At 50.9% G+C, this 25,298-nt stretch overlaps 1 protein-coding gene and 2 pseudogenes across 2 annotated transcripts in view; all 3 read left to right on the top strand.

Moving 5' to 3' along the window:
- Positions 1–25,298, top strand: part of RALY (RALY heterogeneous nuclear ribonucleoprotein) — a 119,192-nt gene that overhangs the window by 61,459 nt on the left and 32,435 nt on the right. The window lies entirely within an intron of this gene.
- On the top strand, positions 15,066–19,069 carry LOC149915578 (uncharacterized; annotated as a pseudogene).
- On the top strand, positions 20,140–23,633 carry LOC149915577 (uncharacterized; annotated as a pseudogene).

Genomic DNA, 25,298 nt, shown 5'->3' with positions numbered 1-25,298 from the left:
AGAAGTTGGTGATGCTGCACATAGGTGCAGCTGAGCCTTGTCTGTCACTGCTGTGGCCATCTCTGTAGGAGTGCACTCACAAATTCTGCCTTCTCTGCCGTGTTTCAATGTTAAATTAACCAATAAGCTGCATATCCCACTGAACACACGACATCTCTGCACTCCTCTGCAACCTGTGGATGGATGGATGGATGGATGGATGGATGGATGGATGGATGGATGGAAGAATGCGTGGATGGATGGATGGACAAATGGACAGACAAATAGAACTGGTTGGCCTCAGTTCAATAGTTTGGATGTCCCTATGTGGTTGGTATGAGCAGGAGATGTCATGTTTCTCTAAGTGGTTATGAAACTGGCTGAGTACCTTCTGCTGGGATTTGGGGCAGCTGAAAGCTGTCTCACAACTGACATCCATCAGCACCTTCAGATCCTGTTCAAGGCCAATGATGTGGGTGTACACATGGACTCTTTCACTGGCTACCTTCTCTCATCATCCTGAGTGTGAATATTTGGCTTACACACGTTTCTGGCACTAAAACATGGGCATACTCTTCCCTATGCTTTGGGTTCAGTGCTTTTCTCACTTGGTGTGACACTGTCACACTAGAAAAGCAGGTTCTGTGAGCTTTGTCAGCAGGACCTTTCTGTAGGTATTCCACCAATGATCCTGCACCTTCCTTGTCTGAGCAAGGTCTCTTTTTACCCAGACTGCACTGAACGGCTCTGTTAACATAATGGGACCGCACAAATCCCTGGACAGTTTCAGAAATCAGTGGGAAGTGTTCATTGTGCCGGACGTCTTTTTCTTCTGCAGTACACCAAAATGATAAACCAGAAAGAGGAAGCTGCTCCCCTGAGCTTTCTGCTGGGGCATTCAGCATCTTATCTGAGTAAGCAAAATCGCAGCTAAGCACACACACGGGCAGGGCCAGGCAGCGTGCAGAGCAGCTGGGAGCTGCAGAACAAAAGCCTCTTTGCACTCCCAATAAATTGGTCCCACGGGAATTTTGCTTTGAAATTATAATTGACCCAGGGAAGAAAACTATTTCATAGACTTTTGAACTCATTAAAAAACTCCATCATTCATCCGCAGTTTATTCTTGACACTTAATCAAAAGAAATTTAATGATCTTTCTAACGAACTTAATTTAACGTTGCTGGGAATGTATCTACTCCAAAGTGCACGGCGCTGCGTGTAGGAGTGGAAGGTGTTTATTAGCTCTGTTGGTTGCAGGCACTGAGCACCTCTCAGGAAGATTCCACAGTGAGGATCAACTATGTCAGCATCTTCTTTTGGCCGCAGACTGGTGTGCAGTTTTACATCTGTGGAGCCTTTTTTAGGAAGTGGAAGATAAGACAGTAGAGATGTGTGCAGCCCTGCTGCAGCCCTGCCCCACTGTGTGGCACTGGGCGAGTTCGTGGGCATTCTTGCTCTTCTTTGGGTCACTGCTGTGCCTGCTCTCTGCTGTTCTTTTGTGTTCCAGCAGGATCAAGGCTTTTTCACCCTTGGAAAAGGTAAAACAATTTGGTAAAGAATAACATAGGAACAGCTGGTTGAGCTAGTGGCGTTGAGGGGCCCATTCCCAGAGCAAGGTTTACTCTCAGTCTATTTTTCCTGGCATTTAGCTCAAGACATTTCAATGAAAGAGAAGATGCTTTCGCTTGGGAAGCCCCTCAAGGAGATAAAATTTCAGGAAAAAAAAAATACGCTTCCTATCCAACCAGCTCTTGAAAAACCTCCTTTGTAAGGAGGCTTGGTTTGGAGTGTCCTCTGCTCCAGGGGTGTCTGTGCAGCTGTGACACTTGCTGAGCTGTACCATAAAGACTCATTTCCACCTCGAGTCAAAATTTCTGCATGTTGTTCGGCCCCAAAAAGTGCTGCTGTGCTCACCCTGAGCTGGCAAGGTGCTGTGGAGAAGGGGATTAAAATGCCTCAGGTGGAGGAAGTTGTAAATACTCCAGTTTGGCAATGATCCTGTGTCAATCATCTGAGTATTGTCACCTGGCAGAGTTTTCCGTCAAGTGAGTGACGCCAAATAAAGTCTTTCTGAGCTTTCATTAGGTGAGATGCTGGTGTTAATGGTACGGTTAATTGGCTTCTGTGAGTGCAGAGCACATCTAGGAAGTCCATTGAATCATAGAGTCACCAAGGTTGGAAAAGACCCCCAAGATCATCCAGTCCAACCATCCAGTCACTAAACCAACCATGTCTCACTAAACCGTATCCCTCAACACAGTGTCTAAACGTTCCTTGAACACCTCCAGGGTTGGTGACTCCACCACCCTCCTGGTCAGCCCATTCCAGTCCTGACCATTCTTTTGGAGAAGTAGTATTTCCTAATGTCCAACCATGAGCAGCTGGTGCTGCTGGGGCTCATGCAGAGCAACCTTTGGTCTTGGTTACTGGACTTCTTGACTGAGTTGGACCGAAGTGTCAATACAAGCTGAACTTTTTCTATTGGTGTGTCTAAAAGAGTGTTCTCTGATGTCTAAAGAGGGTTGTAGTTTTGTTGGGGTCTTACCCAAGAGCGTCTCTAAGACCTTCTTAGTGATCTTCTCCACTGGGAGGAACCGGTGCAGTAACATGAGCAGCTGTCATATTTGCCAGGAGCAGGTTCAGGATACGCACGCTGTCCCAGTCTCTTCCTTTTCTCTTGGATTTCGTCTCCAACATAAGCTTTTCCCTGTGTCCATTCTTGGAAGGTCCTGTGAACCACCACACTGCACACCTAGGATTGATGAGAAGGAGGATGGTGCAGGGAAGCCAGCCAGCCCTGTGAGGGATATGGCCCCATCCCAGCCCCAGCACTCGGTCACCTCCAGCCTACACATGGCTTAATCCTGGCACCACTGCAGCTCCCACTCCTGCCATGCTGTCTCATACTCCCATGACTCTGCTCTGGCAACGTGCTGCTCCCTGGCAGCTCCGTGGGCATCCCACCAAGGTGCATCCTGCAGCCACTCCTTTGGAAGTCCCAGCTATGCATCTGGTCCCAGACAGAGTGGGGACCCTGCATGGCACCTTTCTTGGGAGTGCACAGCAGAGGTCCTGCTTTTGTGCTCCATGCTCAGACTAACCACTGTTAATCCACAGGCTGGGCATCTGCAAGTGCACATGCAGATGTGAGGCTGGAAACCAGGTCACTAAATGGAAAGTGACACTTTTCTAAGTAAAAATGAATAAGTCTCCCAGTGTTTCTTTCCGCTGCCCCTGCCTGTAAATCCTGCCTGTGCCGGGAAGCAGCAGGACTCCCCTCTGCTTTCTAAGCTTCTCAAAATGACAGAAATCCCTCCTTGGCAAATCCTGGCATTACAGGGGGATGGCTGGTCAGATTCGTCTCGCAGCACACGGAATAAGGAGGCATCAGGGGTTTATTCTGTCCGGTGGGGGGTGTTATGGGTGGTCTTAACCTGCTCCCCAGCATCACAGAAAGAGGAGGGGATGAGTTACTGTCAGGCATACAGCACCCAGGAGTAATGTTTTGGAGAAGTCATTTGCTTTCCCTTGGAAAGGTGATGCCTGATTTTGTTTTGATTACTTGTCTGGATGTGTTCATTTTTCTGTGTTGCAAGACTGCAGAGGAGCCATGGGAGATAGCAGAGCACAGATGAAGATCGTGTCAGGCCCAGTCTGGTGTTGGTGTCTTCAGCAGCTGATAGCAGCCTGCCTCACCAGGAGGGAGAATACCCCAAGATAACCAAAGAGATCCCCTTCAGAAACTCCTTCACCAGATCCCAGTCATCCTATAGAAACTCACCTACATTTTCTCTAACTAGAAGCATTTCTCATATGCATTCATCTCACTACGAAGAATTATTGTTGTGTAGCTCATGCACAAACCTCTCAGATGTGTTTGCAGCATGTGATGTTTTTTCAAGAACAAACAACGGACTGGTTCTGAAACGTTCACAGACCTTATCTTCCCACTTCCTAACCTCCAGAGAGCAAGTGGAAAATACTCAGTGCTTTCAAATGTTAATGACGTTTTGTGTTTTGAAAAGGAAAAAAAAAAAAACAACTAGACAGACAATACCTCCAAATCACTGTGTGATGCTGTCCCTGTGTTCTCCCATCTCTAGCCACTTTGTTCCCTTCATCTCGTTGAGAAGTTCATCCTTATGTCACACATCAGAGTTGCTGAAGGTTGAGTAGCTGAGGTGCTTTAAACAAAGCGAAATAAAGTTTGTTCCAGTCCATGCAGGGCAGTGCCAGTCTGCAGAGGGGATGCATGAGGGAGGAGCAGTGAGGAGCACAGGTCAGCACAGCACTGGGGACCACCTGCCATCCAGGACAGGACCTCTCATCTCTTGTGTCATCGAGCATCATGTGCCAGGAGGAGCCACATCCATTAGTCTGGCTATTGAGAGCAAAGGCAGCCTGAACAGTACCCAACAGATGACTGGAGTGTGCTGCTTTTAATTAAATATAAATAAAAGCAACACAGCAAAGGCGACGCTGGACACATCCACCTGCCCCCTTCTTGATGCTGAACACTGTTTAGCTGGAAGGAGACTTTTGCTCAGAAATAGGTGCACATCCCTGTCCTGGTGCATGCAGCTGCAGGGTTGCTGTGGGGCAGGAGGAGGGCAGAGGTTGGTTTCCAGTCAGGCTGATTGCAACATGAAAAATGAGTGAGTGTGGGGATTTGTCCCACAGCTGTAGGCTGTGGTGTGAGGTGAAAAGAACAGAGGGAGCCAGCTCTCCACCTGCCTTCAGTCCCCTGGAGTGTTGACTTTTCTCTCTTACCCACGTGAAACCTGAATATCTTTCATCTTTGTAAAACCCAGGCAGGTTGCTGGTGCCGGTGTGGATGACAGTGGTCGTGCATCCTTACTTTTAATGGTACAATCTGGGCTGTCGCTATGGTTTCAGCACTAACAGATCAAGCTGTAGGAGGTGAAGCAACCCCTGAGAGGAAATAAACCAGTGTTGCTTTGGGAAGGGATTATTAAGTATTATTTTGTTGTTATTATTGCTGCTTGTTTCATTCCTTCAGCCTCCAAGTGTTAGCAGGGCTGGTGATTAGCAGGGCCTGGTGTGTGGGCTGCTTGTGCCTGTGGCTACTCCTGGGAGGAACCCAGCATGGAGTGATACCAGCCCCTATGGCCACACCCCTGCATCACTCCATCCTCTATCACCTGGTGTCAGCATACCCTCAGCTGTCACCCCGCAGAAGATCGGTGTCCTCAGCCCATTTTCCAGATGGGAAGACCAAAGCACAGAGCTGCAGTGACTCGCTGGGGTCCCCAAAGAGAGAAGCAGAAATCAGCTGTGGGTCTGTTCTGTTTCAAGTCAGTGCTGTGTTCATCTCATCAAAACGAGCATCTCTGTTGTGCAAGGCAAAGCTTCGGGCTGTTCTGGCTCTGGAATAGCTTTATGCAGTGCCACCACGACCACTTGTCACTTTGGCTGGAGCTCAAGGTGACGTGGGGCAGTGCTCCTGTGTGGCAGCCCTTAACATCCTGCTGCAGCCTGCACTGTCCTGCTGGGGAAGCAGCCTCTGCTTGCTTACCTCTGTGTGTGCTTATGAAAGAAGAATAAGTGCTAGGGGATTCCTCTGTTAATGAATAGACCTGTGTGTGCATGCGTGTAGTGCAGCGTCTTACAAGTCCATCTCAGTGCTTTTTATCTGAGAATGAAAGTTAGAATGAGTAAAATATTGATTTCCCATAAAAGGGTTTTAATCAAGCGCCGTGACACCCCAAGGAGAACAGAGCTCTGCTACTACACCAAATTGCACTTCATACACCATCTATTTTTCAGCCACTGTATCAGTGAGGCTGCCCACTGGACGTGCAGCGTTGTGGTGCATCAGGGAGCAGGGAGAACCTGCTGGGGGGGCATGGGGGGAAGCAAGGGTGAGGTACCCAGCTGTGCCAGCTGTGTAACCAGAGGAGGTTACCAGGGGATGAGGTGATGCAGTGTCAACAGTAGCACGAGGGCTGCAGCTCCCATTCCAGCCCTGTGAAACCACAGAGGCCCCAGCAGAGCCCAGGATGTGCACAGAGACAGGCAGCCAAAGCAGGGCTGTGGTTGGGCTAATCCTCTGTGCAGGAGGAAGAGCACCAGGACTTCTTTACAGGCAGCAAGTGCTGATTTCCTTAATGAAGAAAGCTTCACCGAGTTCAAAATGGATGGCAAGTCTCTCTTAGTATGAAAAGTAAAGGGTCCATAGCATCTGAAGAGATGTATGAAAGGTAAGGAGGATGAATTCATTGTCTTCTTTGTGGCAGTTCTGTAAATAAACCAACCACTTGGCCGTGGGCCCCAGAGGAGCTCTGCTGATTGTTCATCTCAGTCTCAAGGTCCCCCAGTGGCATTTAGGTGACTTCAGGGGGTTATTTGGGCATAACTGACTGCTGGGCCTGATCTGTGTCCTCTGTCCTGTGGGCTTTGGAAGCCTTGGGGTCTTTCTGCAGCAGAACAGTGCTGGAAATCCTCTCCTGTAAGCCCAGGAGGAGACAAGTGCTTCCCAGGGCATCTCAGAGCCATGACTGCTCTCATTAGCACTGGCTGTGTGTATAAGAGAAAACAAAGCTGTGTTAAGGGCAGAGAAAGACCGCGCTGAATTGGGTAATGAACCATGATACAGTGAAGTGAATGGTGAAATAAAGCATGCTTTTGTGATGCTGGTGGTGACAGCACTTGAGCTCAGCTTCCCATGCCCTGTGAAGCCGGACCTTCCTGCTGCCATAGCTCACCCCAGGCTGGCACTGGGCTCCCAGCCCAACAGGGCTGTGTCTGCTCCACAACAGGAGTACTGCAGGATCCACAGCTTACCTCATCTCTGCATTGAATTCTAAGAACTCTTTCTTGGCTTTCCAAATTTGGAAGGAATTATCCAATATAAAGTTTAATCACCGGTACTCCACTTTTGGAAAGCATCTGATATGTTTCTTGACTAATGCAAGTCACCATGCCTCTGCATCTTACAACACTGGAAGTGTCTTTGCCAGTCCAGTTCTAAAACTACACAAGTCACCAGCCATGGCCAAATCTTCTGCCAGTATAAACTGGTACAGTGCCACTGAAGTCACCACTGACCGATCAGTTTGCATCAGTGGAGCATCTGATCCAGAGTTCTTGCTGCTCAGATTGCCAGTAGATTTTTATTTCATTAATGTTTTCATATTTTTATCAGAGTTGTAATTAGGCAAATTGTGTCGAGGGAGATTTTTAATAATAAAGTACTATTAGAAGTAGTGTTTGTTTTCTGAATAAGTGATATATCAGTTCTCACATAAATTACCCACAGGGAGGAAGCATATCTTGCTGCAGCCTCAGGCTCCTGCAGGTTTGCCAACTCGTGTGGTTTTAGCATGGGCATGAAGTCTGTTTTCTTAAAACCTCTGTTCCTGTAGGTACATCAGTTGCAAAATTTCTCACTTTCAGAAAGTAGTGGTGTATTTCTGGCCTATAATGGTGAAAACATGAAAACTTGGCTTGGTCTTGCAGATGTAAAAAAAAAAAAAAAAAAAAAAAAAACACAGAAGGCAAATGAAAACCACTCAAAGGTGGGTTTTTAAGAATATCAGGAATCTAAATACATGCCAGGACTTTGGCATGTAGAGGGAGCTTAGATGTAAGGTGGAATGGATGAGATGGTAAATCATCCACGTTGCACAGGTGGGATGGGTGTTCAGCTTTGTGTTGTGCATCATGGCAAACCAGATATACGATGTGCCCCCCCAGCGAGTCAGGCTGTCCAGGTCCCCATCCAGCCTGGCCTTCCACTTTTCCTGTCTAGACCCCTTCAGGTACTGCAAGGCTGCTGTAAGGTCTCTCTGGAGCCTTCTTTTCTGAACACCCCCAGCTCCCTCAGCCTGTCTCCATAGCAGAGGTGCTCCAATCCGCTGAGCATCTTCACAGCCCCCCTCTGAACCAACAGCTCCACGTCTTTCTTGTGCTGTGGGCCCCAGAGCTGAGTGCAGTACTGCAGGTGGGGCCTCACGAGGGCAGAGCAGAAGGGGACAGTCCTGCTGTCCATGCTGCTTTTGGTGCAGCCCAGCACCTGGTTGCCTTTCTGGACTGCAGGTGGACACTGCCAGCTTATGCTGAGTTTCTCATCCACCAGCACTTCCAAGTCCTTCTCAGGGCTGCTCTCAATTCATTCTCTGCCCAGCCTGTATCTGTGCTTGGGATTGCCCCAGCCTAGATGCAGGGCCTTGCACTTGGCCCTGGTACACACAGGCCCACCTCTCGAGCCTGTTTAGGCCCCTCTCGATGCCGTCGTTTCCCTCCAGCATGTGACCACACCACTCAGCTTGGTGTCACCTGCAAACAAAGACGCTCAAAACATTAGGTGGAATTTTAGCATCCAAATTCAGACCTGTCTGATCTGATTTAGTCTTAAGTGGTGCCTGGATATTTGTTCCAGATCTGAATGGAGTTCTGGACTCTTCTCTAGATAGTTGTCTCCTCCGTTTTGGCTCTTCTCTGAATCCAATCAAGCCTTAATAGCAGGGGCTACTAACTGGAATCCACATAGGGGTTATGACAGAACAGCATATGTAGTTCAGGCTGAGTTGCACTCCGAGTGTATCCTGCCCAAGCCATCTCCTTCCACCACAAGGAGACAGAAACCACTCTGGGTCGGGGATCTGATCATGGTTAACAGTGGCAGAAAGTGCTTCTCTGCTGCTCGGGTGTCAGCAGGCTGGAGAGGATCCTCATGGTGATGCTGTGGACTCTGGGTTTCATGTTTCAGTCCAGTGAGGTGGTGCAGTCACTGTCCCTGGAGGATAGATGTGGCACTGAGCGGACATAGTTACTGGGTATGGTAGGGATGGCTCAATGGTTGGACTGGATGATCTTAGTGGCCTTTTCCAGCCTTTATGATTCTGTGATTCACTTCAGAATAAACAAACAAACAAACAAACAAACAAACAAACAAACAAACAGCAATAGATCGAGGACCTGAGTGAAAGCTGTGCCCTCAGGAACCATTTCAAGCATTTCTGGGAGCCAGATGTTCTCAATGACTTGCACTGCTGTCTTTTGTTTTCATTGTGCCCTTATTTACTCCGCACCCTCCTTTTCAGCCTCCACATTTGGGAGGTTCTCATTATTATGCTTTGGTTTAGCTCCAGTTGCCTTGGCTTTGTAGCAGAGAGCCAGAAGGCATTAGCACTGGGCTCTGGGAATGCCGCAGTGCTGCCCTGCCTGCTTTCTTTCTGAGTACTAATTTGTCCACCAGGAGGAGGTGAGGGTGTGCACTGTCACTGTCTGTGCATTACTGTCCTACCAGGAGCATCCTCCCAGCCCCGCATCCCCAAGCGGAGTCAGGTGCTCATGGCTGGGTTCTTCCAGGAGTTATCTGAACTGCTGTTGTTTTGATTAGAGTGGTTTGTCCTTCCCTGTCACACATAATTTCTGTTACGATGGCTCATTTTTCTTGGCTGTAAGTGGAATTGCAGAAAACAGATAAGTTGTCTTGCTCTTCCTGGCTGATGAATCACACTGCTTTCCCTTTCACGTCGCACGCTCTCTGGATTCACTGTCGCCTCTGCTCCACAATAAATACTTTCCTTCACCCAGTGTTTTGTAAATCTCTCCCGAGGCCTGGAAAGTTTTAAAAGCGCTCTGTCAAGTCACACCCAGTGGTTGCTGTGAGAGCCAGCAGAGATGATGCCCTAAGAGTGAGCATTTCAGCCTTTTACGTGGCTTTTGCGAGTAAATGGAAAAGGCAATAACAGGAATAATGCAGGAGCACTGAGCTTTTGGGTGAGCATGGAGGATGTGACAGCCCGATGTGGCTGTGCTGCAGGCTGCTGGCGAGGAGGGAGATGCTCCTATGGGTGTCTTTGGTCACAGTTTCTTGTAGGTTGGCCCCAGGATGGGAGGTGATGGTGCAGCCTCAGCAGCTACACGGCTCAGCCCTTCTCATTCTGTAGTGCTCCTTCTGTGAAGCAGATCCTTGGGTTGATCTTTGCAGCCTTGTTCTTGCAGCTCTTCCAGGCTAAACTGGTTTTACTGGGAAAAGCCTCATGTCTGCACCAGAGGCATTTCTCTCTGCTGGGGCTCTCAGCACACAGCAGGGCTGAGCACTGCTGGCAGGGAACACTGTCCCCACTTGTGTCCAGGTGGGCACAAGAGCCACCAAAAGACCCTTGGAGAAGGGGACTCTGCACTCAACAGGTGGATTTGGTCCCCTTCTCACCCAGCTCTTGAGACACAGCCACCCATCTTGGTATCAGATGTGATGGGGTCGAGGATGCTTCTCCCTGGAGCCACAGGACCTGGTATCCAGGAATGAATCACTGCTCTGACACCCACCAGCAAGTCCCTGGGAAAGCTGGAGGCCACTGCAAAAGCCCTAAGTGACAACCCAGGACATAAATCAGGAGCGAGCCTGGAAATCAGCAATTGTGAAGGCTCTCAGTGCTAGGATGTGATTTCAGTAATTACTGATTTTTCTGCAGGAGAGAGCCACAGGCCAGATTAGGAAATAAGACCTCTTTGTGTGCAGCGCAGTGCTGGAGAACCAAGGAACAAGCTTACTGCAATCCTATGGCCAGAGGTGGGCACTGGGGAACTGGAGATCCTAGGACATGTTTGCTGCAGGCTCCACTGCTGGCACTTGGAGTCTTAACCAAACTACTTGAAAGCATTAAATACTATTAACAGCCCAAATCTGTCTTAATTTCTTTCAGCTCAGTGGAGTTTTTGGAGTATAAACAGGTTAATAGGGTTGGTGCTCCAGTTCATACCCTCCATCACAGGCCTATTTTCATTATGGTTTATGACACGTCAGGGGAGGCTGAACTACATAAAATTAGTAGGCACAACCATAAAATTGTGGAGACGTTTCTTTTTATGTCCCATTTTATATGACTCACCCCCCTGTGGCTACTCTAAAACACAGCCTGGGCTGTCGGGGTGCAGCCAGTAGCCGTTCTGCTGCCATTAGTGTTGGTGCTATTGCAGTTCCTTGATGAGATCACACATGGTAAACATATGATTTGCACAGGAAGAAGACTTTAAGAAATGCTTAGTTAGCCACGTGGGCTACTTGGGTCAACCACATTGAGGATGTGGAGATTTCTTGAGGGAAAAGTCTGCCTATACCTGCATTACAACAAAAATCCTGCGTTGGTTAAGCAGAATTTCTTTACATCTCAGGATCAGCCATTCCAAAGCATCACCGGGTTAGTAATAGAGAGATGGATCTTTCCCACTTGCTGACTTTTACTGCTGTCCATTCCCATTTTGTATTGGGTTTAGGGTTTTCTTGGCACCAAAGTATCTGAAGATTGGGAGCTTTTTACTGGCAGAAGTAATATGTGACTTCAGATCTGTTCTCTGCAGGAAGGAAGTTGATTACAGCTGGACGCATATCAGAAATCACACAAGAATTGGCTGTAACACACCACTTCTCCTGAATCAGCCCTTGGAGTAATCCAGAGGAGCTCCAGGGCTTGTTGGTGGTCTTGGTACCACCACTCTGGGACCACCTGTCCAGAAACATGTAGATGTGGCACTCTGGGATGTGGTTTAGCAGTGGACTTGTACTGTTAGGTAGATGATTTGTCTTGATGATCTTAGAAGTCTTTTCCATCCTAAATTATTCTATGACTATAAATTTTGGAAGGATTTTCTCCATGCCTTTTTGCATCCCACCCATTCCCCTCTGCCAAATTTGTGCCTACGGAGAATGGAAAGGAGAAAATAAAATAGGTGCACTTTATCCCTTCTGCAAGTGCTCATTTCCTAGTGTGATTTTTCACATGCTTTTGGAGTAGTTGGCAGCCTACCCTGAAATCTAATTTTTAGTCGATGGACTACTCATCTGGAAACTTGTTTCCCAGCTTTACTCTAGCAGTGCTTTCTTTATTCACTGTTCATGAAACTGTATTCTCTACCCAACCTACTAACTCCATTCATGGCATTCACCTAATTTCATATAATCATAGAATAATTTCAGTTGGTAGGGACCATTAAAGCCCATCTAAGTCCAACTCCTCTGCAGTGAACAAGGACATCTACAGCTTGATCAGGTGCTCAGAGCCCCATCCAGCCTGACTTTGAATGTCTCCAGGGATGGAACATTCATCACTCTCTGGGCAACCTATGCCAGTGCCTCACCACCCTCATTCTGAAAATTATTCCTTATATCCAGTCTGAGTCTTTTTTAGTTTGAAGCCATTTTCCCTTGTCCTGTCACAACAGAACCTGCTCAAAAGCCTGTCCCCTTCTTTCTTACAGCCCCTCTGGGTACTGAAATGCTGCTCTCAGGTCTCCCCAGATCCTTCTCTTCTCCAGGCTGCACAGCCCCAGCTCTCTCAGCCTCTCCTTGTATGGGAGGCATTCCATTCCTCAGATCATTTCTGTTGCCCTCCTCTGGATGTGCTCCAGCTGATCCACGTCCTTTCTGCACAGAGGACTCCACATCTGGATGCACTGCTGCAGGTGGGGTCTCAGAGCAGAGGGGCCCATCTCCCTTCTCACCCCGCTGCCCATGCTGCTTTGAATGCAGCCCAGGATCTGGTTGGCTTTCTGGGCCACGAGAACACTGTATAAGATACACACTGGTACTTTTACATGGGATGAGCAAACCATTTCATTGGTCAAACAACCTTGCTTCATAATAAATTCTCCCACTTTCCCACAGAAGAAAATCCTCAGTCCATTCATTTTTCAAACATCACTTGTAAATTAATACCTCAGTATTTTCCAAAGCCCTTCACTTCCCTCATAACTTGTAAGCTTCTAATCCCTTTAATCTTTCTCGTCAGGAGATGTCCAAGCAACAGGGAACTGTGTAAAGGTTGATCACACTGGATTCCTGTGTGATGTCCTCCTGCACCATGCTCCTGGTAGCTCTGTGGTGACACGTTACCCAGCTGCTGCAGGCAGATGAATGAAGGGCAATGCCAAAAGCATGAGAGAATGATTTCATGGGTTGAAAGCAAATTAGGAAAAAAAGGAGCTCTTTTTAAAGCCGCTGCTAGTGTGTTGCTGTATGATATTGTACAGATCACTTACCCACTCAGTGAGTCCCTTTCCCCTGCCATCTTCTGGGATTTTTACCCATTTCCATCACAGAAAGTTGGAGATGGACCACCCATCTCCTTCACTGTACAGCAACAAGCATGGGAACCAAGGATGGCTGTGCATCCCAGTGTAGACAGCACATCATATCCAAATTGCTCACGGGACAACCTATGCAGGGCACCATGGCCAAATTTGGGGTTGGCTACAGTTGTTACATGCACACCTATTTAATGTATGTGTTTGACCATCTCCACTTCATTCAGCTACAGTGCATTTCCCTGAGATTTGAACTGGTTCATTAAAGGGTATACAGTGGAATTTCCAGAAGTGCTGGGCAGTGGGCAACTAAACTCAAAAGGATAGACCAGAAACATGCTGGAAGCATCAACTGTCTAGTCTGGGGCTTAACGGTGTATCTGCTGTGTAGTCCTCTCAGCCTCTTGGCTTGGCAGGGTGGATTTTTGTTTTGGCAAAAATCAGTTCTAGCTTTCAGGGAATTTTGCCTGAGCAAGGATCACAAATTCAGCAATCTGACTCCCAGTAGCACTGTTCAGACTGCACCAAGCAGAACTGAGCCAGACCTGACTGACTGTCCATGCTCAGACAGGTTGCAGGTAGTGTATCAAGGGAGCACAGGGACGACAAGGAAACACAGAAGTGCCAGTAAGGGCATGAGAAATGGTTGCCATAACATGGACATAGTCATCTGTAAGCTGCTAGGCAGGTTACAAGTTGCCACCTGCCTTTCTTCTCTCCTGGAGTTAGGAGCCATCCTTCATGCCCTGGTGGCAATGCAGGAAGAGCCACTCTAAGGTCCTGCTGTGCAGTAGGAACTTCCTTAGGCAGCCAAGCTCTTCCACCAAGAACTAGCCAGGAAGGACAGGTCTGAGATATCTCTGCAGCTTTGGGCTCTCTGGCAGTGGGAAGGTGCACCATGCTCACTGTCTAGCTTAGGTGCATCATATTCCACATATGTCTGCTCCTAAGGTTAGTCATGCTCACTCTGAGCTTAAGATCTTCCTCCCAGCTTACCCTGCAAAAGCTTGCTACAATATGGTTCCTGTCCCCCATGGCTCTCTATCCTTCAGCAACATCTTGAATAGCTCAACATATCATGCCCACACAGTGATCCAGGAGGTTGCCATCATATTTCTGGGTGGCCCAGCTCTGCTTCAATCTCCTGGCTTCTGCCTTTCTGTGTAACAGAAAGCTCAGTTTGGGCTTCCATTCTGTTCTCATGCTGTGCCTGCCCAGCTGTCTGCACAGCAGGATGGGCTGTTGGAGGTGTTCTCGACTGTGGCCCCTTGGCCTCTGTGGACCTCCACAGCAGTCTCCAATGGGATTTTGCCAAGCAGATCTCTGAACAAACCAGTCTACTCTCATAATTCCAGAATGTGCCAATTTTCTTGCTCACTTCTCGTGGGATGTTCAACTTCACAGGCTCATGGTCACTGCCACCAAGATTTCCTTTATTCTTCCTGTCTGTGCCAGCTGCTCCGTGTTCATGAGTAGCAAGTTCAGCAGAATGTCTCCTATTTTCTGCCAGTTGAGTCCCTGCACACTGTCCCTGTGCAGACCCCCAGGCAAGCAACAACCTATGGTGACATCATCATGTTGGCCGGGGGGGGCCCTGTCCCCTAGCAGGGTGTTATCAGGAGCTGTCACCCACTCTGATGCCATTGTGCTCCACATGCCACCTTCTGAACATGTTGCTGTCCTCATGCACTTGGATATTGCTACATGCTTGTCACGGAGTTAACTAGATCAATCTATGCCTGTGACAGGGGGCAGTAGGCCTCTGCCCCCCACCCCCCCCCTGGCCCCACAAAATGGGAAGGAGGGAAGGGAGGGGAAAAAAAAACAGCGGCAACAATCTATGGAGGAAAACTTATTTTACTAACTGTGATATTGGAATGCAAGGTAATACAATATAATATAATCTAATTGAAATTGAGACTAATAAATCAAATAAGATAGGAGAGAGAGAGTTCTCAAGACCGAGTCAAACCAGGTGGGGGGCAGGGGCCTGCTGCCCCTGTCACGGGCATAGGTTGATCTGGTTAACTCCATGACAGATTTTGGTGGAGAATGCGGGCTGATGGTGGACTACCATGGCCTGAATGAAGTCACACCCCCACTGAGTGCTGCTGTGCCGGACGTGGTAGAACTCCTGTATGAACTGGAGTCAAAAGCAGCCAAATGGTATGCCACCATTGACATTGCGAACGCCTTTTTCTCCATTCCTTTGACCAAAGAATCTAGGCCACGGTTTGCTTTCACCTGGAGGGGCGTTCAGTATACTTGGAACCGTTTGCCCCAGGGGTGGAAACACAGCCCAACCATTTGCCATGGGTTGATCCAAACTGCATTAGAACAGGGCAGTGCCCCTGAGCACTTGCAGTACATTGATGATATCGTTGTGTGGGGCGATACAGCAGAAGTCGTCTTCACAAAAGGAGAGCGAATAATCCAGATTCTTCTGCGTGCTGGTTTTGCTATTAAGCAAAGCAAAGTGAAAGGACCTGCTCAGGAGATTCAGTTCCTAGGTATAAAGTGGCAAGATGGCCATCGTCACATCCCGACAGATGCGATCAACAAAATCACCGCTATGTCTCCACCCACTAGCAAGAGAGAGGCACAATCTTTTCTGGGTGTAGTGGACTTTTGGAGAATGCATGTTCCAAACTATAGCTTCATTGTAAGCCCCCTTTATCATGTGACGCGAATGAAGAATGAGTTTACATGGGGCCCTGAGCAGCAGCAGGCTTTTGAACAGATTAAACAGGAGATAGCCCGTGCCGTGGCCTTAGGGCCAGTACGGACAGGGCAGGATATAAAGAACATCCTCTACACTGCTGCTGGAGAGAAAGGTCCCACTTGGAGTTTGTGGCAGAGAGCCTCAGAGAGACCCGAGGCCGACCCCTGGGATTCTGGAGTCGGGCCTACAAGGGGTCGGAAGAGGGCTACACTCCAACTGAAAAGGAGATCTTAGCCGCGTATGAGGGGGTTCGGGCTGCTTCTGAAGTAGTCGGTACTGAAACACAGCTCCTTCTGGCACCTCGACTGCCAGTGTTGAACTGGATGTTCAAGGGAAGGTTCCCCCCACCCATCATGCAACTGATGCCACTTGGAGTAAGTGGATTGCATTTGTTACCAGCGCGGATGGGGAACCTCAGCTGTCCAGGGATCCTAGAGGTCATCATGGACTGGCCTGAAGGCAAAAAGTTTGGAACACCGCCAGCAGAAGAGGTGTCACGAGCTAAAGAGGCCCCACCATACAATGAGCTACCAGAAAATGAAAAAAAATATGCCCTGTTCACTGATGGATCGTGTTGTATTGTGGGGAAGCATCGCAGATGGAAATCTGCTGTGTGGAGCCCCACACGACGAGTTGCAGAGGCCACTGAAGGGAAAGGAGAATCAAGCCAATTTGCAGAGGTAAAGGCTGTCCAACTGGCCTTGGATGTTGCTGAACGGGAGAGGTGGCCAATGCTTTATCTTTACACTGACTCATGGGTGGTGGCAGATGCTTAATGGGGGTGGTTACAGCAGTGGGAACAGAACAACTGGCAAAGAAGGGGTAAACCTACTTGGGCTGCTGAGCTGTGGAAAGGTATTGCTGACTGAATAAAGAATCCCACTTTGGGATCCTCGGCGGCCGTGTGAGGGTACGCTGTGTTCCGGCACCCAGATCCTTCTTGAGGCTCTTCTCTGGGACTGGACCCACCTGTGACCCCTGGGAAGAGCCTGCAGGGTGGCTGCAGTTCTTCCAAATTCAGGCAGAGCAGCAGATCTGTAGAGGTGCAGAGGGGCACGGGTATCTCAGCCTTGCACTGTTTGCAGATTGCCCCGAGTCATTTTCCAGCTGGGGCAGGCAAAGCCCTGCTCAGCCCTCTGCCCCCCTGGTGCGTGCTGCCACGCAGTCACACAGCTCGGGCTCTCAGGGTTCTGGAAGTTAACGGTTTCAACAGCCAACTTCCTCCTCGTTCCCCATCCCTGTTTGCACTGGGATTCCAGGCTTACAGTTTAGCTTCCAGAAAGAAAGAGACGCAACAACTGCTCATTTCAGGGTGTGTGGATGTTTATTGTCAGTGCCCAGCTCCCCCCGCGCCCTCTCTGTGGCAGGAGGGCCATCCCAGCTGTCGTCGTAGCGGAGGTGTTGTGTTCTTCCGGCACTCGGCGCTGTTTGCTGGGCTCTGTGCAGTGCCCGGCTCGGTGGTAGCGGCGGCCCAAAGCCGGGCACCGTGGGCTGACCGAGGCTGATGAGCGGGGGACGGAAGGATGAGCTCGAGCTGCCGGTGGTCTTCTCCGGCAGCGCGGGGAAGCGACGGTCGGCCGGAGCTGAGGCGGAAGAGCCGTGCGGTGCCTCAGCCTCTCCCCGCCCGCTCTTTCCGTCCCCGTGCCGTTCCCGGCTGAGGTCGGGCCGCCCGCTCACAAGTCGGGGTGCCGCGCGTGCTCTCCGGCGCCCATCTGCCGCTCCCGCGCCGCCCGCCTGAGCCATTCGCGGTCCTCGTCCTCCCGCGGTGGCTCCTCGAAGCGGCTGCGCTGGTTGGGCTCCCCGTGCCAGGAGGAGCTGCGCACCAGCGGGCGGGGGGACCTGGAGCGGCTGCGCCGTGCTGGGACGCTGCGGGAGCGGTGGGCCGATCTTGTCTCCTGCCGCTCCCTGGTGCGCTGCAGCCTTCCCGGGTGCCGGCGGGTCGGGGGGCGACCCGAGGGGCGCCAGTCCAGGCACTGCTTGCTGAGGATCCTCCGCCGGCACAGGGGGCAGTGGGCGCTGTTGGCGGCCCACTGCTGGATGCAGACCCTGCAGAAGATGTGCCTGCAGGGCAGGGCGCGGATGGTGTCCACGATGTGGTCCAGGCAGATGGGGCACCGCTCCTCGCGGGCCTCCACCGGCCAGACCCACGCCTTGCGCCTCCGGTTGGGAGCCGCCTCCCGGCTCATGGCTGCGGCTGCCCTGGCGCTGTGGGGCTCCAAGGATGGAGTGGGAGCCCCAAGGATGGATTTGCTGGAGGCTGCCTCTTGCAGAGCAGTCGGCAGTCTCCGCGCCTCCACTCACAATAAACTCGCAAGACTCCGCTGTCTCACGCACTGGCAAGGTCTCAGTGTCTCGTGCTCCCACAGGAAGACGCGCACACCTCGAGAGTCGCCAGCAAGACTCAATGCAGGCTGGGCCCGCTGGGTATTTATAGGCACCCGGCCATTGTGAGGTCATGGGCTGAGTGTGACTCCGCGATGCCATCACAAGAGCACAGACAGGTGGAGGTTTGCTGCCCGGTTGTTGCGGCGTTCCTATTTTTGGCATTTGCCTGTCCCAGTCCATCCAAGGACTTTCACTGGGACATGTTCACAAGCAGTGACAAATAAACGATTGATGGAAGCCACCAATGGAATGGATTTGGTGTTGCCACTGATCAGTGCTGTACTGTGACCATGCTGGTGTTTGATAGCAGTGCTAGCAAAGTAAATGCTCTGCTGGGTGTTTTTCACCAAGAAGTGGAGGGGCAGTGCTTAGCAAGAAGGGATCCCTGTCTTGGTGGGAAAGGGGTAGCACAGCTTCTCTGTTCCTCTTGTCTCCTCAATCTCTCTTCCCACCCCTTCTCTGCACCCTCCAGGACTTTCCCTTACTTCCCAACCTAATCTGTTCCCTTTTGGGGTGTCTTTTAACATGTCTTGTTTGGAGAGTCATAAACATCAGTCATGTGTTTATAGCATGTTCCTATTGGAGGGTGTTATCCTACTCAGGGTATGAACTTTAATATTAAATTTCAGCCTCCTTCACGTCACTTGTCTGTCATTAGTTCTCCTGTCTTATTTGTGGGTTGGTTGGGAGGTGAATGTTTGCTTTGCTCTCCCTTTTCTGGCCAATGTCCTTGTGGAAGGAAGTCTTTGTCAGTCTTCACGTCCCTTGCCAAAGCCACCTCCAGGTGTGCTTTGGAGAGTGTTGGCGGCCATGGGGCTTCTCTGCAGGGCTGCTTTCCAGCTGGTCACTCCTCACGTGCCATGGTGCCTCGGGTTGTTCCTCCCTGAGGGCAGGACTTTGCACTTCCCCTTGCTGCAATCCTTGAGATTCCCCTCAAGCCGTTTCTCCAGCCCGCCCGGATCCCTCTGGACGGCTGCACGGCCTTCTGCTGCATCAGCTGCTCCTCCCAGTTTGGGATCCTCGGCGGCCGTGTGAGGGTACGCTGTGTTCCGTCACCCAGGTCCTTCTTGAGGCTCTTCTCTGTGACTGGACCCACTTGTGACCCCTGCAAAAGAGCCTGCAAGGTGGCTGCAGTTCTTCCAAATTCAGGCAGAGCAGCAGATCTGTAGAGGTGCACAGGGGCACGGGTATCTCAGCCTTGCACTGTTTGCAGATTGCCCCGAGTCATTTTCCAGGTGCAGCTGAAGTTGTTTCACAGCACAGTTACAACTGTATCCCAAATGCCTACAGTTGCTGATGGCCCTGCTGGCATGTAAGCATCTCATGCTGCCATCTGAATGTGGTCATTCAGCTTGCAGCCCTGTCTCTTAGCTTCATTACCTACCTCAGGTCCCTGCCTCACATCACAAACTCGCATTTCACTCCTGTAGCCTGATCTCTGCAGTGAATGACTGCATATTAATAGTCTGAAACTTTAAGGTTTCCCTCCCCAGCAGACTTCTCTGGTAACGATTCTAAGCACCGCGGCATCTCTCTGTGTCTTAGACTCACACAACGGCTTAGGTTGGGAAGGACCTTAACCCACTCCATTCCAGCCCTTTGCCACGGCCAGGGTTTCCACGGCGCAGCTCAGGCATCACAGGCTCCATCCAACTTGGCCTTGAATGCCTGTGGGGACGGGGCACCCACACTTCTGTGGGCAGCAGTGCCAGGGCCTCACCGCCCTCTCTCTGAGTAAAGAGATTTCTCTGTGCCTGGAACCTAAATCTCCCTCTGTTTTGCTTAAAACTGTTCCCACATGTCCTGTCTCTGCCTGACAGTGTGAACAGTTGCTCTCCCTCCTGTTAAGCTCCCTTTAAGTACTGGAAGACTTGGAATCCAGAAGCAAGAGGCATGAGATTGGCTTGTAAGCACAGCTGGGTACAGACTGAATGCCTGCATGGGCAGGTGAGCCTTACAAGCAGTAATGAGCCGCCTGTGGGGCAGAGTCAGTGCCGTGATGGCAGGGGATGGCTGCAGGATGGGCTGGGCTGCGTGCCTGCGGGTTGGAATGCCAAAGGTAAGCTGTGTACAGCCATGGTGGGAATTACTGCCACTGAATGCAGCGTGAGAAGTTGGTCGAGCTGTAGTGTTTCTTGTAGGCAATGAAACCCAGGGAGGTTTGCTTAGTCTAAAGTGTGTGTAGGGTGGCACTCACATTATGCATCTTCCAAGTGTAGCAGCAACAGCAGTGATCAGATTTATGCAAGGGAAAGTGACTTTTCTTACTTTCTGGAGGCAAAAACTGAGGGGAGGTGTTTGGAAATGCTGTTACTGATTGATGATTAAAAAAGAGGTTGCAGTAACATCACGTCCAAGTTTTTCTTAGTTGTCCAAGGAAACCAGATGCCAGGCCTCGTGCTCACTGTGTTGGGTTAAATGCTCATCTCGTACATCCAGGTTATGGCTTACAGTAGCACCTCAGACTGTTTTCTGGGGGGAACATAAGCCACGTCAGTGCTCTCCTGACTGACACAACTGTCTTGCTTCCAAGGGGCTGCTGTCCGTGTGCTGCTGCACAAAGCCACGGGCACACCTAACGTGCCCTGTCTTCAGCATGGTACTCCACTGTACCATTTAAGCGTGCATTTATAAGAGAAGAGCAGCGTATTTAATTCCTGTCTGCACCAGATTAGAAAAGTTGGGATGTGGCAAACTGCAGCTTGCCTCTGGCGGGAGCTCGGGCCGCTCAGCCTCGTTTGGTTGCACAGGGGAAGTGCCATAAAAACTAAGAAGTGTGCTTGAAGTTGAATCTAATCATCCATGCTGCAGCTGGGAGTCACCTGTTTGCATCCAGCTTAATGTCTGTTTCCAAACATGCTGCTTTCAACCTTGCTGACGCTTTGTCTTATGAGATGTGAGCTTGAACAAAACACTAAAGTTTCAGGCAACCATCGAACGACTTGGGTTGGAAGGGACCCTGGGATGCTTGTCATCTGGCCCAGGGTGGACTTATGCACATTCAGTTTTACCAGGTACCTGTGGCAGCCTCTGCTGTGGCCATGCCATGGCCACCTCCATGGCAGCCCCACGCTGCCCTGCATGCACCAGCAGCCCCGACAGGGCAGCTGCAGGCAGAGAGCTGGTGCCCAGCACAGGGGCGCTGGGCAGAGGAGAGAGACGGGCACCCAGGGAAGGGTTCCTGGTGTGGGAGCTGAGTGCAATGGGGTCACGGTGCTGCGAACAAACAATTCCATGCAGGACATACTACATGGAGAGCTGGCACCCAGTTAGGTGGTAGCTGTCTGAGGGCTCAGAGTCTCAGGGTTCTGGGAGTAAAGTGCTGCAAAGTAGTGGCATCTGGGTTGCTATACTGTTTTCTTTTTGACAGCCTTACGCTGTTCTGTTTCCAGACAGCAAAATCATCACATCGTGGTGGTTCTGACTTGATGGTGTTGCATCACAAAGCAGTGGTCAGCCTAAGCAGAATGAGGGAGCTTTTTGATATCTGTGTTTATCATTTGCAATTAAATGCCTTAGTCCTCCTTTCTCAAAGCAGCAGCAACTCAGTTGCTTTCAATTTTTAAGAAGCAGCTCTTTTACAACAATGCCTTCTTGAAGAGGTATTCTCCCCACCTGCTCCAAGAGGGCAAGGCCAGAGCTGGCCTGAAAAGTAGACGCCCAGCAGCACCTTCCGTGGAGCAGATGTGAAGGAGAGCTGCCCCAGAAGCAGCCCTGAGGCTCAGCCTGCGTGGCTGGCTGCTGCCGGGCAGGACAGGCCTCATCTGCAGCAGCTCCAGAGGAGGACAGGCAGCAGCAGCATCGTGGGCTCTGTGCTCCCCAGGTGCCGTGCCAAAGCCCCTGCCTGGGTCGCTGGTGGCCGTCAGGTGCAGTGGCACACGGCCGGGCTGTGCTGCAGCAGCAGGCAGAGCCCTGCTCAGCCCTCTGCCCCCCTGGTGCGTGCTGCCACGCGGTCACACAGCTCGGGCTCTCAGGGTTCTGGAAGTCAACGGTTTCAACAGCCAACTTCCTCCTCGTTCCCAGTCCCTGTTTTGCACTGGGATTCCAGGCTTACAGTTTAGCTTCCAGAAAGAAAGAGACGCAACAACTGCTCATTTCAGGGTGTGTGGATGTTTATTGTCAGTGCCCAGCTCCCCCCGCGCCCTCTCTGTGGCAGGAGGGCCATCCCAGCTGTCGTCGTAGCGGAGGTGTTGTGTTCTTCCGGCACTCGGCGCTGTTTGCTGGGCTCTGTGCAGTGCCCGGCTCGGTGGTAGCGGCGGCCCAAAGCCGGGCACCGTGGGCTGACCGAGGCTGATGAGCGGGGGACGGAAGGATGAGCTCGAGCTGCCGGTGGTCTTCTCCGGCAGCGCGGGGAAGCGACGGTCGGCCGGAGCTGAGGCGGAAGAGCCGTGCGGTGCCTCAGCCTCTCCCCGCCCGCTCTTTCCGTCCCCGTGCCGTTCCCGGCTGAGGTCGGGCCGCCCGCTCACAAGTCGGGGTGCCGCGCGTGCTCTCCGGCGCCCATCTGCCGCTCCCGCGCCGCCCGCCTGAGCCATTCGCGGTCCTCGTCCTCCCGCGGTGGCTCCTCGAAGCGGCTGCGCTGGTTGGGCTCCCCGTGCCAGGAGGAGCTGCGCACCAGCGGGCGGGGGGACCTGGAGCGGCTGCGCCGTGCTGGGACGCTGCGGGAGCGGTGGGCCGATCTTGTCTCCTGCCGCTCCCTGGTGCGCTGCAGCCTTCCCGGGTGCCGGCGGGTCGGGGGGCGACCCGAGGGGCGCCAGTCCAGGCACTGCTTGCTTAAGATTCTCCGGCGGCACAGGGGGCAGTGGGCGCTGTTGGCGGCCCACTGCTGGATGCAGACCCTGCAGAAGATGTGCCTGCAGGGCAGGGCGCGGATGGTGTCCACGATGTGGTCCAGGCAGATGGGGCACCGCTCCTCGCGGGCCTCCACCGGCCAGACCCACGCCTTGCGCCTCCGGTTGGGAGCCGCCTCCCGGCTCATGGCTGCGGCTGCCCTGGCGCTGTGGGGCTCCAAGGATGGAGTGGGAGCCCCAAGGATGGATTTGCTGGAGGCTGCCTCTTGCAGAGCAGTCGGCAGTCTCCGCGCCTCCACTCACAATATAAACTCGCAAGACTGCTGTCTCACGCACTGGCAAGGTCTCAGTGTCTCGTGCTCCCACAGGAAGACGCGCACACCTCGAGAGTCGCCAGCAAGACTCAATGCGGGCTGGGCCCGCTGGGTATTTATAGGCACCCGGCCATTGTGAGGTCATGGGCTGAGTGTGACTCCGCGATGCCATCACAAGAGCACAGACAGGTGGAGGTTTGCTGCCCGGTTGTTGCGGCGTTCCTATTTTTGGCATTTGCCTGTCCCAGTCCATCCAAGGACTTTCACTGGGACATTTTCACAAGCAGTGACAAATAAATGATTGATGGAAGCCACCAATGGAATGGATTTGGTGTTGCCACTGATCAGTGCTGTACTGCGACCGTGCTGGTGTTTGATAGCTGTGCTAGCAAAGTAAATGCTCTGCTGGGTGTTTTTCACCAAGAAGTGGAGGGGCAGTGCTTAGCAAGAAGGATCCCTGTCATGGTGGGGAAGGAGCACAGCTGCCCTGTTCCTCTTGTCTCCTTAATCTCTCTTCACGCCCCTTCTCTGCACCCTCCAGGACTTAGCTGCATACGAGGGGGTTCGGGCTGCTTCTGAAGTAGTCAGTACTGAAACACAGCTCCTTGTGGCTCCCACTGCCAGGCAGAAAGAGACCGCCCCACCTGGAAGGGTCAGATCCCATGAATTCCGTAATGTATAGGGATGGGTGCCTGGAACTGGAGCATTAACACTTTGATTCCAGTACACTACATGATGTTTTGATGTGGAATACTGAAAACCAAAAAGCATAAAACCATGACAGTGCTCAGCACTTATCTCCTGCTTTGCAGCCTCAGCAGAGCCAGGAGAAGCCGCAGCAAAATTGATCTCAGTGCAGGATTGCAGAATGTAGAAAGAAGTGGCCTCATGGAAGGTTTCAGGCAGCAAAAAATCATGCTCATAATGATAAATCACGTGTTCCTACTGCAGATCAGTGTTAGTGAGCTCAACAGAGCAGTCATACTTAATTGCGTGAGAAATAATCTCTAGGTGTGCACATAGGGAAAGAGCAGCTAAAGGCACACGTCTCTGTTTGTCTTGCTGGCCACCTGAAGTTAAAACTTAGAGTTTTTTGCTCCCACTCAATGAGAATTAAACCCCTAACAAGACAGAAGTATCTCTTCCCTGCTGAGTTTTAATGATGACAACAGCATCATTGGGGCTGGATTGAAATGAAGGTCCATCTGTAGTAGTAACTGTCAAAAAATGAATGAAAATGTGGATTTAGCTTCTAAGACAGTTTGAAGCAGAACCTAAACATTCTTTAAATGGAGAAGCTTGGTATAATTTGGCAGCCAGAGGGACATTCAAGGTGGTAGCACCAACACTAGCCATAGCAAGGCAATGGGATCAGCTCCTGCTTCTGACAGTGTATCTTGGTGATGGTGATGGTGATGGTGATGGTGATGGTGATGGGAGGAGAACCCCCCTGGCAGCAAAGTATTGGAGGGGAACTAATGCAGCATGTGCATGAGCAGTCATGTGTACGTAAGGAGCTGAATAAATTTGTTGTCAAATTACCTCTGTGTCTGACTGCCTATAGAATTCAGGCAATGGGACTGCCCTGAATTCCCTGCTAACCTAACACATAAATGGCAACAGGATTTGTAGGAGAACCATCCATCTTGCTTTAAGAATGTGAGAGAAGCATTTGAAATAAATAGTCTCTCAGGATGATTGCCAGTAATGGTAAGCATTCCTATTTTGTTTTGTTGTCTGAGTTTTTCTGGCTTCAACTCCCAGTTGTTGGATGGTGTTGTGTTTTTGTCCACTTGATTGATAAATTCTTTTTGTGATCTCTGTAATGGCACTGAGAGCCCCCAATCAAGTCATCATGGAACTTCTTTGATGAGCTGCAAAGATTTTGTTCCAGGGATGTCTCAGTGAAAAACAAAAAACAAGAACAAACCCATGTTTTCCAGTCCTTAAGTAGTTCTTATGCCTGAGCTGGCTCTCATCTGTCTGTGTTTTCCTTGCCAGACATGGATTCCTCCTAGGAATAGTTCCGCCAGCACCAACAGCAGAATTATTGATGC

This window comes from Phasianus colchicus, chromosome 17, assembly GCF_987193195.1.
Source record: "Phasianus colchicus chromosome 17, bPhaCol1.hap1.1, whole genome shotgun sequence".
NCBI lineage: Eukaryota > Metazoa > Chordata > Aves > Galliformes > Phasianidae > Phasianus > Phasianus colchicus.
The sequence above is the reverse complement of the archived record's forward strand: the minus strand, read 5'-3'. Positions and strand labels throughout refer to the sequence as shown.